Raw genomic sequence first — 18005 nt, 5'->3', positions numbered from 1 at the left:
GTTGACTCATCGGAAAAGACTCTGATGCTGGGAGGGATTGGGGTCAGGAGGAGAAGGGGACCACAGAGGATGAGATGGCTGGATGGCATCACAGACTTGATGGACGTGAGTTTGAGTGAACTCCGGGAGTTGGTGATGGACAGGGAGGCCTGGCATGCTGCAATTCATGGGGTCGCAAAGAGTCGGACATGACTGAGAGACTGAACTGAACTGAACTGACAGATAATCCAAATTTGGCCCTTACCATGTGCGTGACTTCAAACAAGTCCCTCAGGCACTCCAGAATGAGGAAACTGTAGAAGCGAAGGACAGAAGTACTAAATGTGCTCAAAGATTATAAAAGAGATAGGTAAAGGTGGAACATTCAGTTTGCAGAGAGATATAAAGGAAGAATCTACTGGATAGGCAGTGTGGAACCCACCCTTAGGTATACAGAAGTGGCTTTAGCTTTTACAGAGTAAGTGGGTTAAACTGACCCAAACAAAAGACATAAAAATGTAGCTCATCACATAGCTTTGCAAATATGTTCCAGAATTATAAACTTTGATGAAATTCTTTTAACAAAATTTACTCACACATTTACTTTTACTTGAGGTACTTCCTATACTGTAGTGGTGAATACCTGTCCTGTATCTTTATACAGTTGTTATATTGCAGAGAATTAAAACTGTTTTCTACTGAAAAACTGAAATGATCAAAGATCAACTAATACAGTCAGAACATGAATTTAAAATAAAACATTACACACAGATATAGCTTTTCTGAAGCAACAGGCCAGAGAGATGAGGAAAAGAATAAAATCAGAATTCACTCTGGAACCCCCAATTAGGCAAACATCTCCCTAAAATTTAGCAGATTGTCTCACATATTGTCTATATTTTAGTTCCAGAACAAAGTTAAAGCATGTACAACACGAACTTTTTTGAGTATGTTCCCCATAAACAGGATCACCTTTCCACTCAAACCATCTATTTCCCCAGTTCACTATTGTCAGTTACATAATCTAATACAACTGTCATTCCCTGGCAGGGGAGAACATGAAAATTTTAAAAAGTAAGCAACAATCTGTGAAAAAAGTAAATTCACAGAGTGTTTTCAGACCAAATATCATCTGTTTCCTGTGTTAAATCCAAATGCATTTCAGTGGATAACATTAAATGCTATTCAACTCTGAGAATCAAAACTGTCTCATAGCTAAAAATTATATCATCAAATGTATTACTCAAGCATGTTCCTATGGTGAATTTCTGATTCTCTCTTCTTCATAAGAATTACACCCACCCGACATCATTCCTCAATCAGTTGACAGAAGACAAACAGTTGTCTGCCTGGTCATATGTAATATGCCAGCAAGTAAACAAGGGGTTGAAGGAGGGAGACAGTTTGGGGTTTTTTTATGTTTATAATTAAGTTCATGCCATTAATATTGTATTTCAAAAGTGAAAAGCGTCTGTTATGACATATGGTATTACTGCCTATCTGAAATATGTGGGAATAAATAGCTACTGGCTCCTTTAAGCAGGCCAGCAGCTGAGACTGTATCCTAACTCCCTTTTGGCTGATGACTGCAACTAAGGCCACTGACTCCCTGTGACCTTCAGCAAGTTCTGTTCTCTCTCAAGGTTCAATTTGATCCTCCGATAATTAACAAGGATGAACCAGCTATCCTCTAGGTTTCTTCCAGCCCTCTGAATCTGTTAGAGAAATAACAATTAAAAGGAAGTTTAAAAAAAAGGGAAGTAGGTACTGAAAATTCCAGCAAAGTCAGGTATAGTGTGGACAGCTCTAGGCTTCAGACTGATTAAAACAAGAGAATAGTTTTAGCTTAGTTAAGTTAAAATAGCTTCAGCTGGGCTGATAATAAATCTAAGTCTTGAAGTCAGAACACTCTTAGGAAACATAGGAAGACAGTCATACTTGGAGATGTCCGAAATGGAATGGACTGTCTTGAGAAGAAGTGAGCTCACCATCAAGGGAGGTTTCAAGGACAGGATGGGAACTCAAGTGGCAGGGATGTTGAGGAACTCATAAATTGGGCCCCAAGATCTTCACCAAACAGGATACAAAATGTCACTGATAAGTTACGATGCTGGAATTGAGTGTTGTTAGCTCTCAAGGATCCCATAGAAGAACTGTATCTCATCATTCAGCCAACACATTTTTTGAGCCCTACCCTTAGCATACCATGCCTGTATGATAAATAGCTTTAGTCATGTCTGACTCTTTGCAACCCTATGGACTGCAGCCCTCCAGGTTCCTCTGTCCTTAGGATATTCCAGGCAAGAATACTGGAGTGGGTTGCCATTTCCTCCTCCAAGGGATCTTCCCAACCCAGGGATCGAACCCACATCTCTTATGCCCCCTGCATTAGCAGGTGGGTTTTTTACTACTAGCACCACCCTACCATGCAAATCCTATAAGGCATGCAATGATGATTCAGAGAATACACTGTGCTTCTGAAGGATAAGACAGAAATGTGATAGCTACAGATAATAATGAGTGCATAGGATAAGCACAAAAATCACGAAAGATCAGAGGTAAGGAGAGATTACTTCCAAGGTTGCAGAGCAAAGATGGAGCGCTAATGAAGAGTTTATGGAAGAGATGAAGGTGGAGCAGACACCTGAAGAAAGGCCATGGATGCAGAGAGAAAAAATGATTTCTAAGATTCTTCCATTTTTGAGATTTAATGTGCTTCCCAAGTATCTGAGAATGACATGAAAATAAGCACAAATATACTAGTTCCCCTATCTTAAAGTACCAATTCTGCCACCTCCTTGATCCATTAGGCTAATCAGGCAAGGACCAGGCAAGAACTACACCCTGCTATCGGGAGTAGTCAGACCAGAGCAGGGGTTCATACTGAATATGAAATCAGGATAACATTATGGGTAATGCAAACAAACTCAAGACATCACATGCAATTGTGCTGGTAAGACAAAGTTTTAAAAAGACATTGTAGGATTACATAATATGTTCACTCTATGGACACTGGCTAAATTTTGATTCTAATGATAAATACATATGCAATATAATGCTGACCTTATGTGCACTTCTATCCCCTTGATCAGACAGATCATTTAGTTGGACAATATACTACTATATGAACATCAGAATTCAATAGTACAATAGCTTTTACATTCATTTTGATTGCTAATGAAACCACATTTGGCACTCTGGAGGAATGGCAGCTCATATGAAATGCCAGCCTTGCCTTTTTTTTACATAACCACTGCCCTGAATCCCTTTTTAAAATTAGTACATGATTCTTAGAGCATCATCTCAGATTTGAGAATTCAGTCATGACCCTATAGTAGATCCTCAATGACCTATCTCAATGAGATTGATTGTTATCCTATTCCAGTGCAAGTAAATATGGTTTAAAATGAGTGTTCAAGACTTTGCTGAGTTTGAGTACATGCCACTTAGGATAACATTTTTTTAATTAATTTATTTATTTTAATTGGAGACTAATTACTTTACTATATTGTGGTGGTTTTGCCATACATTGACATGAACCAGCCATGGGTGTACATGTGTCCCCCATTGTGAACACCCCTCCCACATCCCTCCCCATCCAATCCCTTGGGGTTGTTCCAGTGCACTGGCTTTGAGTGCCCTGGAACAACCAGGGCACTCAAATGCATCGAACTTGGACTGGTGATCTATTTCACATATGGTAATATATATGTTTCAATGCTGTTCTCTCAAATCATCCCACCCTCACCTTCTCCCAGAGTCCAAAAGTCTGTTCTTTATATCTGTGGCTCTTTTGCTGTCTCACAGCAAAAGGGTCATCATTACCATCTTTCTAAATTCCATATATATATATATATATATATATATATATATATATATATATTAATATACTGTATTGGTGTTTTTCTTTCTGACTTACTTCACTCTGTATAATAGGCTCCAATTTCATCCACATCTTAGAAGTGATTCAAATGCATTCTTTTTAATAGCTGAGTAATATTCCATTGTGTTTATGTACCAAAGCTTTCTTATCCATTTGTCTGCTGATGGACCTCTAGGTTGCTTCCATATCCTAGCTATTGTAAACAGTGCTGTGATGAACATTGGGGTACATGTGTCTCTTTCAATTCCAGTTTCCTCGGTGTGTATGCCCAGCAGTGGGATTGCTGGGTTGTACTGCAGTTCTATTTCCAGTTTTTTAAGGAATCCCCACACTGTTCTCCTTAGTGGCTGTACTAGTTTGCAGTCCCACCAAGAGTGTAAGAGGGTTCCCTTTTCTCTGTACCCTCTCCAGCATTTATTGTTTGTAGACTTTTGGATAGCAGCCATTCTGACTGGTGTGAGATGGTACATCATTGTGGTTTTTGATTTGCATTTCTATGATGATGAGTGACATTGAGCAACTTTTCATGTGTTTGTTAGCCATCTGTATGTCTTCTTTGGAGAAATGTCTGTTTAGTTCTTTGGCCTATTTTTTGATTGGGTCGTTTATTTTTCTGGTATTGAGCTGCAGGAACTGCTTGTATATTTTTGAGATTAATTCTTTGTCAGTTGCTTCATTTGCTATTATTTTCTCCCATTCTGAAGGCTGTCTTTTCACCTTGCTTATAGTTTCCTTTGTTGTGCAAAAGCTTTTAAGTTTAATTAGGTGCCATTTGTTTATTTTTGGTTTTATTTCCCTTACTCTAGGAGGTGAGTCATAGAGGATCCTGCTGTGATTTATGTCAGAGAGTGTTTTGCCTATGTTTTCCTCCAGGAGTTTTATAGTTTCTGGTCTTACATTTAGATCTTTAATCCATTTTGAGTTTATTTTTGTGTATGATGCTAGAAAGTATTCTAGTTTCATTCTTTTACACATGGTTGACCAGTTTTTCCAGTACCACTTGTTAAAGAGATTGTCTTTTTTCCATTGTATATTCTTGCCTCCTTTGTCAAAGATAAGGTGCCCATAGGTATGTGGATTTACTTCTGAGCTTTCTATTTTGTTCCATTCATCTATATTTCTGTCTTTGTCCCAGTATCATTCTGTCTTGATGACTGTAGCTTTGTAGTATAGTCTGAAGTCAGGCAAGTTGATTCTTCCAGCTCCATTCTTCTTTCTCAAGATTGCTTTGGTTATTCGAGGTTTTTTGTATTTCCATACAAATTGTGAAATTATTTGTTCTAGCTCTGTGAAAAATACCATCGGTAGCTTGATAGGGATTGCATTGAATCTATAGATTGCTTATATACTCATTTTCACTATATTGATTCTTCCAATTGATGAACATGGTATATTTCTCCATCTATTTGTGTCCTCTGATTTCTTTCACCAGTGTTTTATAGTTTTGTATATATAGATCTTTTGTTTCTTTAGGTAGATCTATTCCTAAGTATTTTACTATTTTCGTTGCAATGGTGAATGGAATTGTTCCCTTAATTTCTCTTTCTGCTTTCTCATTGTTAGTGTATAAGAATGCAAGGGATTTCTGTGTATTAATTTTATATCCTTCAACTTTACTATATTTATTGATTCGCTCTAGTAATTTTCTGGTGGCGTCTGTAGGGTTTTCTATGTAGAGGATCATGTCATCTGCAAACAGTAAGAGTAGTACTCCTTCTTTTCCAATCTGGATTCCTTTTATTTCTTTTTTTGTGGTGTATCACATTGATTGATTTGTGAATATTGAAAAGTCCTTGCATCCCTGGGGTAAAGCCCACTTGGTCATGATGTTTGATCTTTTTAACATGTTGTTGGGTTCTGTTTACTAGAATTTTGTTGAAGACTTTTGCATCTATGTTCATCAGTGATATTGACCTGTAGTTTTCTTTTTTTGTGGCATCTTTGTCTGGTTTTGGTATTAAGGTGATGGTGGCCTCATAGAATGAGTTTGGGAGTTCATCTTCCTCTGCAATATTCTGAAAGAGTTCGAGTAGGATAGGTGTTAGCTCTTCTCTAAAATTTTGGTAGAATTCACCTGTGAAGCCATCTGGTCCTGGGCTTTTGTTTGTTGGAAGATTTTTTATTACAGTTTTGATTTCCGTGCTTGTGATGAGTCTATTAAGATTTTCTATTTCTTCCTGGTTCAATTTTGGAAGGTTATATTTTTCTAAGAATTTGTCCATTTCTTCCAAGTTATCCATTTTATTGTCATATAGTTGCTGATAGTAGTCTCTTACGATCATTTGTATTTCTGTGTTGTCTGTTGTGATTTCTCCATTTTCATTTCTAATTTTGTTGATTTGATTCTTCTCCCTTTTTTTCTTGAAGAATCTGGCTAATGGTTTGTCTATTTTATTTATCTTCTCAAGAACCAGGTTTTAGTTTTGTTGATTTTTGCTATTAGTTACTTTTGTTTCTTTTTCATTTATTTCTGCCCTAATTTTTATGATTTCTTTCCTTCTACTAACCCTAGGGTTCTTCATTTCATTTTTTTTTCTATTTGCTTTAGGTGTAAAGCTAGGTAATTTATTTGATTTTTCTCTTGTTTCTTGAGGTAAGCTTGTATTGCTATGAACCTTCCAATTAGCACAGCTTTTACTAAATCCCATAGGTTTTAGGTTGTCATGTTTTCATTTTCATCTGTCTCTATGCATATTTTGATTTCTTCTGTGATTTGTTGGTTATTCAGAAGCATGTTGTTTAGCCTCCGTATGTTTGTATTTTTAACAGTTTTTTTTCCCTGTAGTTGGCATCTAATCTTAATGCATTGTGATCAGAAAAGATGCTTGAAATGATTTCAATTTTTTTTAAATTTACCAAGGCTAGATTTATGGCCCAGGATGTGATTTATCCTGGAGAATGTTATGTGTGCACTTGAGAAAAAGGTGAAATTCATTTCTTTGGGGTGAAATATACTATAGATATCAATTAGGTCTAACTGGTCCATTGTATCATTTAAAGTTTGTGTTTGCTCATTTTATGTTTGCTTGATCTATCCATAGGTGTGAGTGGGGTATTAAAGTCTCCCACTATTATTGTGTTACTGTTACTTTCCCCTTTCATACTTGCTAGCCTTTGCCTTATGTATTATGGTGCTCCTATATTGGGTGGATATATATTTATAATTATTATATCTTCTTGGATTGATCCTTTGATGATTATGTAGTGTCCTTCTTTGTCTCTTTTCACAGCCTTTATTTTAAAGTCTATTTTATCTGATATGAGTATTTCTACTCCTGCTTTCTTTTAGTCTCCATTTGCATGAAGTATCATTTTCCCACCTTCAGTTTCAGTCTGTATGTGTCCCTTGGTTTGAGGTCTCTTATAGACAGCATATATAGGGGTCTTTTTTTTTATCCATTCAGCCTATCCTCGTCTTTTGGTTGGGGCGTTCAACCCATTTACATTTAAGGTAATTGTTCATAAGTATGATCCCATTGCCATTTACTTTGTTGTTTTGGGTTCAAGTTTATAAACCTTTTCTGTTTCCTGTCTAGAGAAGATCCTTTAGCATTTGTTGAAGAGCTGGTTTAGTGGTGCTGAATTCTCTCAGCTTTTCCTTGTCTATAAAGCTTTTGGTTTCTCCTTCATATTTGAATGAGATCCTTGCTGATTATAGTAATCTGGGTTGTAGGTTTTTCTCTTTCTTCACTTTAAGTATGCCCTGCCATTCCCTCTGGCCTGAAGAGTTTCTATTGAAAGCTCAGTTGTTATCCTCACGGGGATCCCCTTGTGTGTTATTTGTTGCTTTTCCCTGGATGTGTTTAATATTTGCTCTTTGTGTTTGATCTTAATTAATTTGATTAATATGTGCCTTAGGTTGCTTTGCTTTGGGCTTATCCTGTTTGGGACTCCTGGACTTAGGTAGCTATTTCCCTCCCCATTTTAGGGAAGTTTTCAACTACTATCTACTCAAGCATTTTCTCATGCCCTTTCTTTTTGTCTTCTTCTTCTGGGACTCATATGATTCGAATGTTGGGGTGTTGAACATTGTCTCAGAGGTCTCTGAGGTTGTCCTCATTTCTTTTAATTATTTTTTTTCCTCTCTGCTTCATTTATTTCCAACATTCTATTGTCCACCTCACTTATCCTATCTTCTGACTCAGTTATTCTACTGTTGGTTCCCTCCAGAATGCTTTTGATCTCAGTTATTGCATTATTCAATATTGATTGACTTTTTTATTTCTTCTAGGTCCTTGTTAAACATTTCTTGCGTCTTCTCAATCCTTGTCTCTAGTCTATTTGTCTGTAACTCCATTTTGTTTTCAAGGTTTTGGATCATCTTTACTATCTTCTATCTCCTCCTCTTTTTTTTTTTTTTTTTTTTTTCAGGTAGACTCCCTATCTCCTCCTCTTTTGTTTGGTTTGGTGGGCATTTATCATGTTCCTTTATCTGATGAATATTTTTCTGCCTTTTCATTTTGTTTAGATTGCTGTGTTTGGGGTGGCCTTTCTGTAGGCTGGAAGTTTGTGATTCCTCTTTATTGTGGAGTTTGCTCCCTGTGGGTGGGGTTGGACTAGTGGCTTGTCAAAGTTTCCTGGTTAGGGGAGCTTGCATCTGTGTTCTGGTGGGTGGAGCTGTATCTCTTATCTCTGGAGTGCAATGATATGCCCAGTAGTGAGTTTTGGGGTGACTATGGGTTTGGCATGGCTTTATAGGATAACTTCTCTTCACTATCTGACATCATTCCATTAACAATGAAATGATTAATTATGGTTACATACAGTAATTTAAGTAACTTGTTTGAAATGCAGATTTCTTGGTATTACCAAACTTATGAAATCATTGATATAGTATAAAAATATAGTAATGTGTCCTTTATCAATCACATACAGATGTTAACATTGTGACTGATTCCAGAAACTTATGCTGAATAGAATAGAAATGCTGATGACATATGCTATGCTATGCTATGCTAAGTCGCTTCAGTCGTGTACGACTCTGTCCGACCCCATAGATGGCAGCCCACCAGGCTCCGTCATCCCTGGGATTCTCCAGGAAAGAATACTGGGGTGGGTTGCCATTTCCTTCTCCAATGCATGAAAAGAGAAAAGGGAAACTGAAGTCCCTCAGTCATGTCTGACTCTTAGCGACCCCATGGACTGCAGCCTACCAGACTCCTCCGTCCATGGGATTTTCCAGGCAAGAGTACTGGAGTGGGGTGCCATTGCATTCTCCAGCTGATGACATAAGTATGAAAAAAAAAAGAATTGTAAGGCCTCATGTTTAAATGTAATAACTACCAGAAAGAGTTATGCCCTTGACCAGGACTACTGACTGTTAGCTACCTGGAAGAAGCAGGTTCCTCAGATAAGGAAAAGGGATAGTTACCTTAGATTTACTATTCCCAGCACTTGCACTACCTCTATATTTGGGGTATCCCTCTCACTCTCTCCTGTTCATAGAGACCTGGAGTTCATTGGGTTTAATCCTAATTTAATAAAGTTTACAATTGACATTTCACTTGGACTTCTTTGTACTTGGTTGTCTTTATGTATCCAAAATATATCTGAAATATACAAGATATACAAGAAAGTCACATGATCAATCAATATTGGAAACTGTTGGGAGGGGGGTTGTTTTGGTTTCTTATAAGCACTATTAGCAGGGGCAAATATTTAAGCTTTGGGTCCTGAATTAAAATTCTGCAAAGTCTTACTTATTCTCAGACTCATTTTTGTTCTATATTTTAGAAGGCCTAATAAACTGTGGAAAATTCTGAAGGAGATGGGAATACAAGACCACCTGATCTGCCTCTTGAGAAATTTGTATGCAGGTCAGGAAGCAACAGTTAGAACTGGACATGGAACAACAGACTGGTTCCAAGTAGGAAAAGGAGTACGTCAAGGCTGTATATTGTCACCCTGCTTATTTAACTTATTTGCAGAGTACATCATGAGAAACTCTAGACTGGAAGAAACACAAGCTGGAATCAAGATTGCCGGGAGAAATATCAATAACCTCAGATATGCAGATGACACCACCCTTATGGCAGAAAGTGAAGAGGAACTAAAAAGCCTCTTGATGAAAGTGAAAGTGGAGAGTGAAAAAGTTGGCTTAAAGCTCAACATTCAGAAAACGAAGATCATGGCATCCGGTCCCATCACTTCATGGGAAATAGATGGGGAAACAGTGGAAACAGTGTCAGACTTTATTTTTCTGGGCTCCAAGATTACTGCAGATGGTGACTGCAGCCATGAAGTTAAAAGACACTTACTCCTAGGAAGGAAAGTTATGACCAACCTAGATAGCATATTCAAAAGCAGAGACATTACTTTGCCAACAAAGGTTCATCTCGTCAAGGCTATGGTTTTTCCTGTGGTCATGTATGGATGTGAGAGTTGGACTGTGAAGAAGGCTGAGAGCCTAAGAATTGATGCTTTTGAACTGTGGTGTTGGAGAAGACTTTTGAGAGTCCCTTGGACTGCAAGGAGATCCAACCAGTCCATTCTGAAGGAGATCAGCCCTGGGATTTCTTTGGAAGGAATGATGCTAAAGCTGAAACTCCAGTACTTCGGCCGCCTCATGCAAAGAGTTGACTCATTGGAAAAGACTCTGATGTTGGGAGGGATTGGGGGCAAGAGGAGAAGGGGATGACAGAGGATGAGATGGCTGGATGGCATCACTGACTCGATGGACATGGGTCTCAGTGAACTCTGGGAGTTGGTGATGGACAGGGAGGCCTGGTGTGCTGCGATTCATGGGGTCACAAAGAGCCAGACATGATTGAGTGACTAATCTGATCTGAATATGATATTGGCACTGAGATTTCTTAATACAGTTTTAATATGCATTTTCTATTATTAAAGTAGGAATACACTAACAGATATGAAAGGATATTTTCCTAAGTCTAACAGAAAAAAAATTGTTATTAATATTTATATCAAAAATCACTCCTAAAGGAGTAGACCTTATTCCCTGGCATATATAATAAATATACATACATTATGTTATATATTATATAGGCGTGTACTAGTACTGAACAATTGTAAAATGAAATTTTGAAGTATCATTTGTATAACTTTTAACATATAAATATTAACTCAAAATAGATCATAGACTTAATGGATCATGGATGCTTGGAAGTCCTGTGTTGAGCATATTAGTGGATTTGGTTGTGTATGTTTAGGAAAAGGAGCTGGAGAAGGTTATATTAGCAAAATAGAGATTGAATCATTTACAATTTCTAGGGAAGTATGGGAAGGTATATACAGGAAACAAAAAAGGGGGTGGAAAAGAGAGGCTCAGAGAGAGTATAAAACATAATGCCTGGGCCTATGACTAAGACAGGAAATCTCTGAAGAGTAAGCATAAAGGATTTTAGGGAACAGGAATGCATGTGGGTATACATGTTTTTGACTAAGTTATGCATCAAGAGACCCCTCTCCTCAACTCTCATCTCACCAGTCAAACCTAGTAAATTCATAGACGCTTTGAGTCTGTGTAAACCAACAAATATTCTAAGGACCACTTCTGAATTAAATGCATACACTACTAAACAGCACATCTAGAAGCAGGAGACCAGCATTCAGGCAAGACTATGAAAATACAAAGCTGTGAAAATTGACAGAAATCTTGCAAAGGCACAGAATTATAGAGTTCAGGCCAATATTATCTAGATTTTGAAGAGCAGTGAGACTTTCCCACATGACACCCCATTTTACATGTTTACAACAAAATATAAATATATCTATTCAAAACATTCATTGATGTGAGAAGAAACTAAAGCAATATGCATGGGCTCTGGTCTCCAAGAGATTTCAAACTAGAAATAGAGGAGCACATTCTAAAACATTAGAAAATAATACATAAGGTGAATAATGTAGTATAAGATTTTGCTCCTGCCTCCCCTACATTCGTTCACAAAGTTTAGAAACTTCTATTCCAGTCTCCAGGAAGGGGTGAACTCTGGAAGATGGTTTAGAAACTTCTATTCCAGGAAGGGGTGAACTCCAGAAGATGGTGAGGGACAGGGAGGCCTTGCGTACTGCAGTCCACGGGGTCACAAAAAGTTGGACACAACCTGGCGACTGAACAACAACAATAATCATAAAAGTTAGCGGGGGAACTTATCTGCCTCCTGGCTTTACATTTCAGTAGTGGAGAGAGAGTGCTGCTTCTCAGGAGGGCTTTCTCTGCTTCTTCACTGACACATTCACAAGGGAGGGAGGAAAGACTTCTCTGATCTTGACAAGGGGAAGAAGGAACTGAGATAAATAGTTCAACTCCTTTCTCTGTTTCAGAATACAAAATCTTTAGGACACATATTTTTCCCTCCTTATCTATTAGTCACTTTACTAGGAAGGTTCTTTCCTACGAGGTCTGAGCTTATGAGGCCTTGTGCTTGCTTATTCGCTCAGTCATGTTTGACTCTAAAGTCATGTTTGACTTTACATACTTTGCACTGTAGCCCACCAGACTCTTCTGTTCACGGGATTTTGCAGGCAAAAATACTGGAGTGGGTTGCCATTTCCTTCTCCAGGGGATCTTCCTGACCCAGAGATTGAACCCATGTCTCCTGCATTCCCTGCATTGCAAGCAGTTCAATTCACAGGTTGAGTTGAGGGAGCATATGAGAGAGTAGAGTATGGCTATAGGTCAAGCCACATTCTCTAATTCACATCAGTATAAAAGCAGATATTTTTCCCATCACCTTTTTTTTTTAATTCCTGAGTATACTTTTGGGTGTTTTTCCAAGCTCAGGAGAAGAGGAACATTACTGATTGGCCTTTTCTAGCCCTAACTTACTGGTTCGTGGGGTGAAAACACAGAGCAATAAACCCTTGGCCAAAATGTAGGCGGTGCACAGAAAGACAGGAGTGAAATCTGAAGCCTTAGGAAATCTAAGCCCCTGTTTGTTTATTTTTTGGGGGGAAGGTGGGTGTTTTTGTTTTTACCTCAGTGGTTTACCATGGCTTTTATTGTCACTATGTGGCTCGACTTTAATTGTTGAGGGAATATGCGGCTTAGTAATCATGGTTTCTGTGTTTCTTTGTGGCTAAACTTGACCTGACTTACACAGCACAGCTATGGCTTAAAGAAGGCCAATGGAACAGGGATTACATTGAGGTAAAAGAGTCTGTTCTGTTCCAATAAAGGCTAATTTTAAAATAAGCAGAGTTTTCACATGAAGGCTCTTTAGGCAGTTGAGGGTAAATCACATTTAATTTGTTTTATTGTATTTCTCAGTCAAATACATAAAGTAAGTCCCTAAAGTATAGAAGAAGCTAAGTAACTCCCAGGCCACAAAGTTCTGCTAAAGTAGATGTCAAATAAGGCACAGGTAAATAGTTCTACATTTGTTGCCTCAAACTGCACTTTTGTATGTGTTGAAATACAAGAGTTAAAAAGAAAACTATGGAGAAACTAATCTATTGGCTTCATATAGCCTTTTCACAAGTCTCTTAGAATTATCCTCCAAACTGATGGCCTTACAGAGGCTGTAGCTTGCTATTGAAAATCCTAGGACACCAGTTTTGCATTTCAGAGATTTACTATGACCTAACACACAGAAAATGACATGGATGTTATTTACAATAGCTAGGACATGGAAGCAACCTAGATACCCATTGATAGATGAATGGATAAATAAGTTGCTGTATATATAAATAGAATATTACTCAGCCATAAAAAGGAATGCACTTAAGTTAGTTCTAATGAGGTAGATGAACCTAGAGCCTATTATACAGAGTGAAATGTCAGAAAAAGAATCACTAATTCCATATATTAACACATATACATGGAGTCCAGAAAGATGGCACTGATCAATCTATTTGTAGAGCAGCTATGGAGACACAGGCATGGAGAACAGACTTGTGGACCCAATGGTGGAAGGAGAAGGGATAGATAGAAGAAAGAATAACACTGAAACATATACATTATCATATGCAAAATAGCCAGTGGGAATTTTTTGTATGACAAGGGAACTCAGACCCATTGCTCTGTAACAACCTAGAGGAGTGGGATGGGGTGGGAGGTGGGAGGGAGGTTCAAGAGGGTGAGGACATGCATACACCTATGGGTGATTCATGTTGATGTATGGCAGAAGCCAACACAATACTATAAAACAGTTATCCTTCAGTTAAAAAACAACAATAACTAAAAAGGAACAAGTGTGTTTAATGCAGGAAGAAATTTCAATAACCTCAGATATGCAGACGACACCACCCTTATGGCAGAAAGTGAAGAAGAACTAAAGAGCCTCTTGATGAAAGTGAAAGAGGAGAGTGAAAAAGTTGGCTTAAAACTCAACATTCAGAAAACTAAGATCATGGCATCTGGTCCCATCACTTCTTGGGAAATAGATGGGGAAACAGTAGCTGACTTTATTTTTCTGGGCTCCAAAATCACTGTAGATGGTGATTGCAGCCATGAAATTAAAAGACACTTACTCCTTGGAAGGAAAGTTATGACCAACTCAGACTGCATATATAAAAACAGAGACATTACTTTGTCAACAAAGGTCCATCTAGTCAAGGCTATGGTTTTTCCAGTGGTCATGTATGGATGTGAGAGTTGAACTATAAAGAAAGCTGAGCGCTGAAGAATTGATGCTTTTGAACTGTGGTGTTGGAGAAGACTCTTGAGGGTCCCTTGGACTGCAAGGAGATTCAGCCAGTCCATCCTAAAGGAGATCAGCCCTGGGTGTTCATTGGAAGGACTGATGTTAAAGCTGAAACTCCAATACTTTGTCCACTTGGTGGGAAGAGCTGACTCATTGGAAAAGACCCTGATGCTAGGAAAGACTGAGGGCAGGAGGAGAAGGGGACGACAGAGGATGAGATGGTTGGATGGCATCACCGACTCAATGTACATGGGTTTGGGTAAACTCCAGGAGTTAGTGATGGACAGGGAGGCCTGGTGTGCTGCGGTTCATGGGGTCGCAGAGTCGGACATGACTGAGCGACTGATCTGAACTGAACTGAATGTCTTTTGTGATAGTTTATTCAAGTTTGCTAACTTTTCTTGAGTTAACTTGGCAATTTGTATTTTGCTAATACAACTGGCTACACACCCTAAAGAAAATGAATCAACCTTTCTCCATCCATGGGATTTTTCAAGTAAGAGTACTGGAGTGGGTTGCCATTTCCTTGTCCAGGGGATCTTCCCAACCCAGGGATCAAACCTGGGTCTCCTGCATTGTAGGCAGATGCTTTACTGTCTGAGCCACCAGGGAAGTCACACAAGAAGAAATTCTAGATGAAGTCCTAAAAGCATAAATATCTTTTGGGCTGGGTTGGAGAAATAAGGGGATGGATCTCCTTAGAAAAAATTGGAGTCTCAGCAGTTATTAATAAAAGAAAAATATCTCTTTCAGCAAAAATTTTAAATTTTATCATGAAAATTCTCTAATAAGCAAAGCCAACAGAGAAAAAACTAGAGTTTTAAAAAATCTGCAACATACAAAATTAAAGATTAATATTATAATACACAAAGCCTATTACAAAATAAAATGGAGCCAAAAATATACCAAGAGGAGAAAATTGGCAAAGAATATGAAAGAGAAATTCACAGAAGAGCTAACCCTAATGATGAGGAAACATGAAAATATGTTCAAACTCACTAATTGGCACTGAAATGTAAATTAATGTAACCATGAAATATCTTTTTATATCTATCAAATGAGAAAGGATTATAAACCTATTACTAAAAAGATTAAAGGAAAAGGTATGCTCTTTCACATTGCTGGTGAAGTGTGAATTGTTATACCTTCTTCAGAACAAAATCAGGCATCATATTTTTTAATTAAAGAATATAAATAGCATCAAACTCCTGAACAAAATCTATTCTATAAAATAAAACCATAAATTTATAGATATTTATTGAGCATTACTTCCAGTCAGAAAGATAGAAAGTCACAGGGGGAAAAGTTCTATGATTTTCCTATTACTAGGTAACAAACTAGCACAAATTTAATGGCTCAAAACAACACAGTATCAGAACTCAAGGTAGAGCTTAACTGGGTCCTCCCCTTAGGGTTTTACAAAGTTGTGATCAAGCTATCATCTAGGCTGCATTCCCATGTGGTGGTTTGACTAGGGTAGAGTTTTATTTTCAGTCTCATTCAGTTTATTGGTAGAATTAATTTCCTTGTGATTGTAAGATTGACATCTCTGGCTTCTTGCTGGTTCTGGGCTAGACACTGCCCTCATCTCTCAAGGGTCACCTGTTTGTAGGCGGCCTTCAGTTCTGTATGAAATGGGCCTCTCCAATATGGCCACTTCACCAAGCCAGAAGAGTCTCTTGAGGGAAGGTGCTATTGAGACAGTCTTATATAATGTAACAGTCACCAGAGTGACATCCATCACCTTTGCCGTACTCTGTTGGTTAGATGCAAGTCATAGGTCCTCTACACATTCAAGGGGAGGGGATTATACAAAGGTTTGAACACCAAGAATGCCATCTCTGCTTCCACAGAAATCAAATCGCATAGATTAAGGAAGAACACATAAATTACCATATGTTTACACCAGTGAATATTATGCAGTCTTTGTGAAGAATAAATTTATATCACTTGATATGACAGATTTCCAAAGGTGGTGTTGAATGAGAAAGGCAAACGCAAGCAACTTGAATAATTTAAATAATAAATTCATAAAACAATAAATCCACCCCTCTCCATGGACTCCTTTAAAGCTCAGCTTTTAGAAGAAATAAATTTTCCTAAGGTGTCAGCCAAGAAAGAAACAGATGTGGGAATACGGGGAAATTTCTCTTAGGAAGTCAGTTTCATAGGCCTCTTTTATAGTTAGAAGCAGCAGCAGCCACTGTAAAAGCAGACCTGCTCATATATAAGTGAATTTTCTCCCTGTTTATAGTAAATACATATTTCCAAACTAACATCTTGATGAACACTTTCCTCCAGTTCAGTTTAAATTTATGTATCATGGTATCTGGACCACTGGCATACACTGACATCCTGGCAAGACTTAAAATACAATTGCCTCTGCTGATCTTTTCCCCAACATCATGAAATTCCTGTTATGACCTTTGGCCACATTAGTAGGCATCTTCATTAGACGAAACACTAGGTTCTGGAAACATTATCTAGCTTGGGATTATAGTTCTAGTGGGCTTCCCTGGTGGTTCAGATGGTAAAGAATCTGCCTGCAATGCAGGAGACCCAGGTTCAATCCCTGGGTCAGGAAGATCCCTGGAGAAGGGAATGTCTACCTACTCCAGTATTCTTGCCTGGAGAATTCTATGGACAGAGAAGCCTGGCAGGTTACAGTTTATGGGGTCACAAAGAGTTGGACACGACTGAGTGACTAACACCCTACAGGTCTAGTAACTCCAATTTTTGCTTGTTTTTAAATTTCATCTTTTGGGGTTTGGTCTTGTATTGTCACGTGTTTATTTACTGAACTTTAAAAATGAGGCACATGACCACGTATCTGACAAAGGACTCAAAGCTCTCAAAACTCAACAGTCAAATAAAACAATTTGAAAATGGGCTGAAAAACATGAAGAGACATATTGAAGAGGATATACACATGAAAAACAAGCAAATAAGAAGCTGTTCAACATCACTAGCCTTTCAGTTCAGTTCAGTTTAGTCGCTCAGTGTCCGACTCTTTGCAACCCCATGAATCGGAGCATGCCAGGCCTCCCTGTCCATCACCATCTCCCAGAGTTCACTCAAACTCACATCCATCGAGTTGGTGATGCCATCCAGCCATCTCATCCTCTGTCATCCCCTTCTCCTCCTGCCCCCAATCCCTCCCAGCATCAGAGTCTTTGCCAATGAGTCAACTCTTTGCATGAGGTGGCCAAAGTACTGGAGTTTCAGCTTTCGCATCATTCCTTCCAAAGAACACCCAGGGCTGGTCTCCTTTAAAATGGACTGGTTGGATCTCTTTGCAGTCCAAGGGACTCTCAAGAGTCTTCTCCAACACCACAGTTCAAAAGCATCAATTCTTCAGTGCTCAGCTTTCTTCACAGTCCAACTCTCACATCCGTACATGACCACTGGAAAAACCATAGCCTTGACACTAGCCTTTAGGCAAGCATAAATAAAAACTTGAAGGAGTTATTACTGCACAACTGTCTGGAGAGCTCATTTTTTAAAAAACTTGGCAACATCAAATACTGGTAAAGATGAGA

The 18005-nt window shown here is 38.4% G+C and overlaps 1 protein-coding gene across 1 annotated transcript in view; it reads right to left on the bottom strand.

Moving 5' to 3' along the window:
• GRM1 (glutamate metabotropic receptor 1) overlaps nucleotides 1–18005 on the bottom strand; it is a 468587-nt gene that overhangs the window by 336427 nt on the left and 114155 nt on the right. The window lies entirely within an intron of this gene.

Source organism: Bos grunniens, chromosome 9 (assembly GCF_055505025.1).
Source record: "Bos grunniens cultivar Pamir isolate PY7600 chromosome 9, Bosgru_T2T1.0, whole genome shotgun sequence".
NCBI classification, from domain to species: Eukaryota; Metazoa; Chordata; class Mammalia; order Artiodactyla; family Bovidae; genus Bos; species Bos grunniens.
The sequence above is the reverse complement of the archived record's forward strand: the minus strand, read 5'-3'. Positions and strand labels throughout refer to the sequence as shown.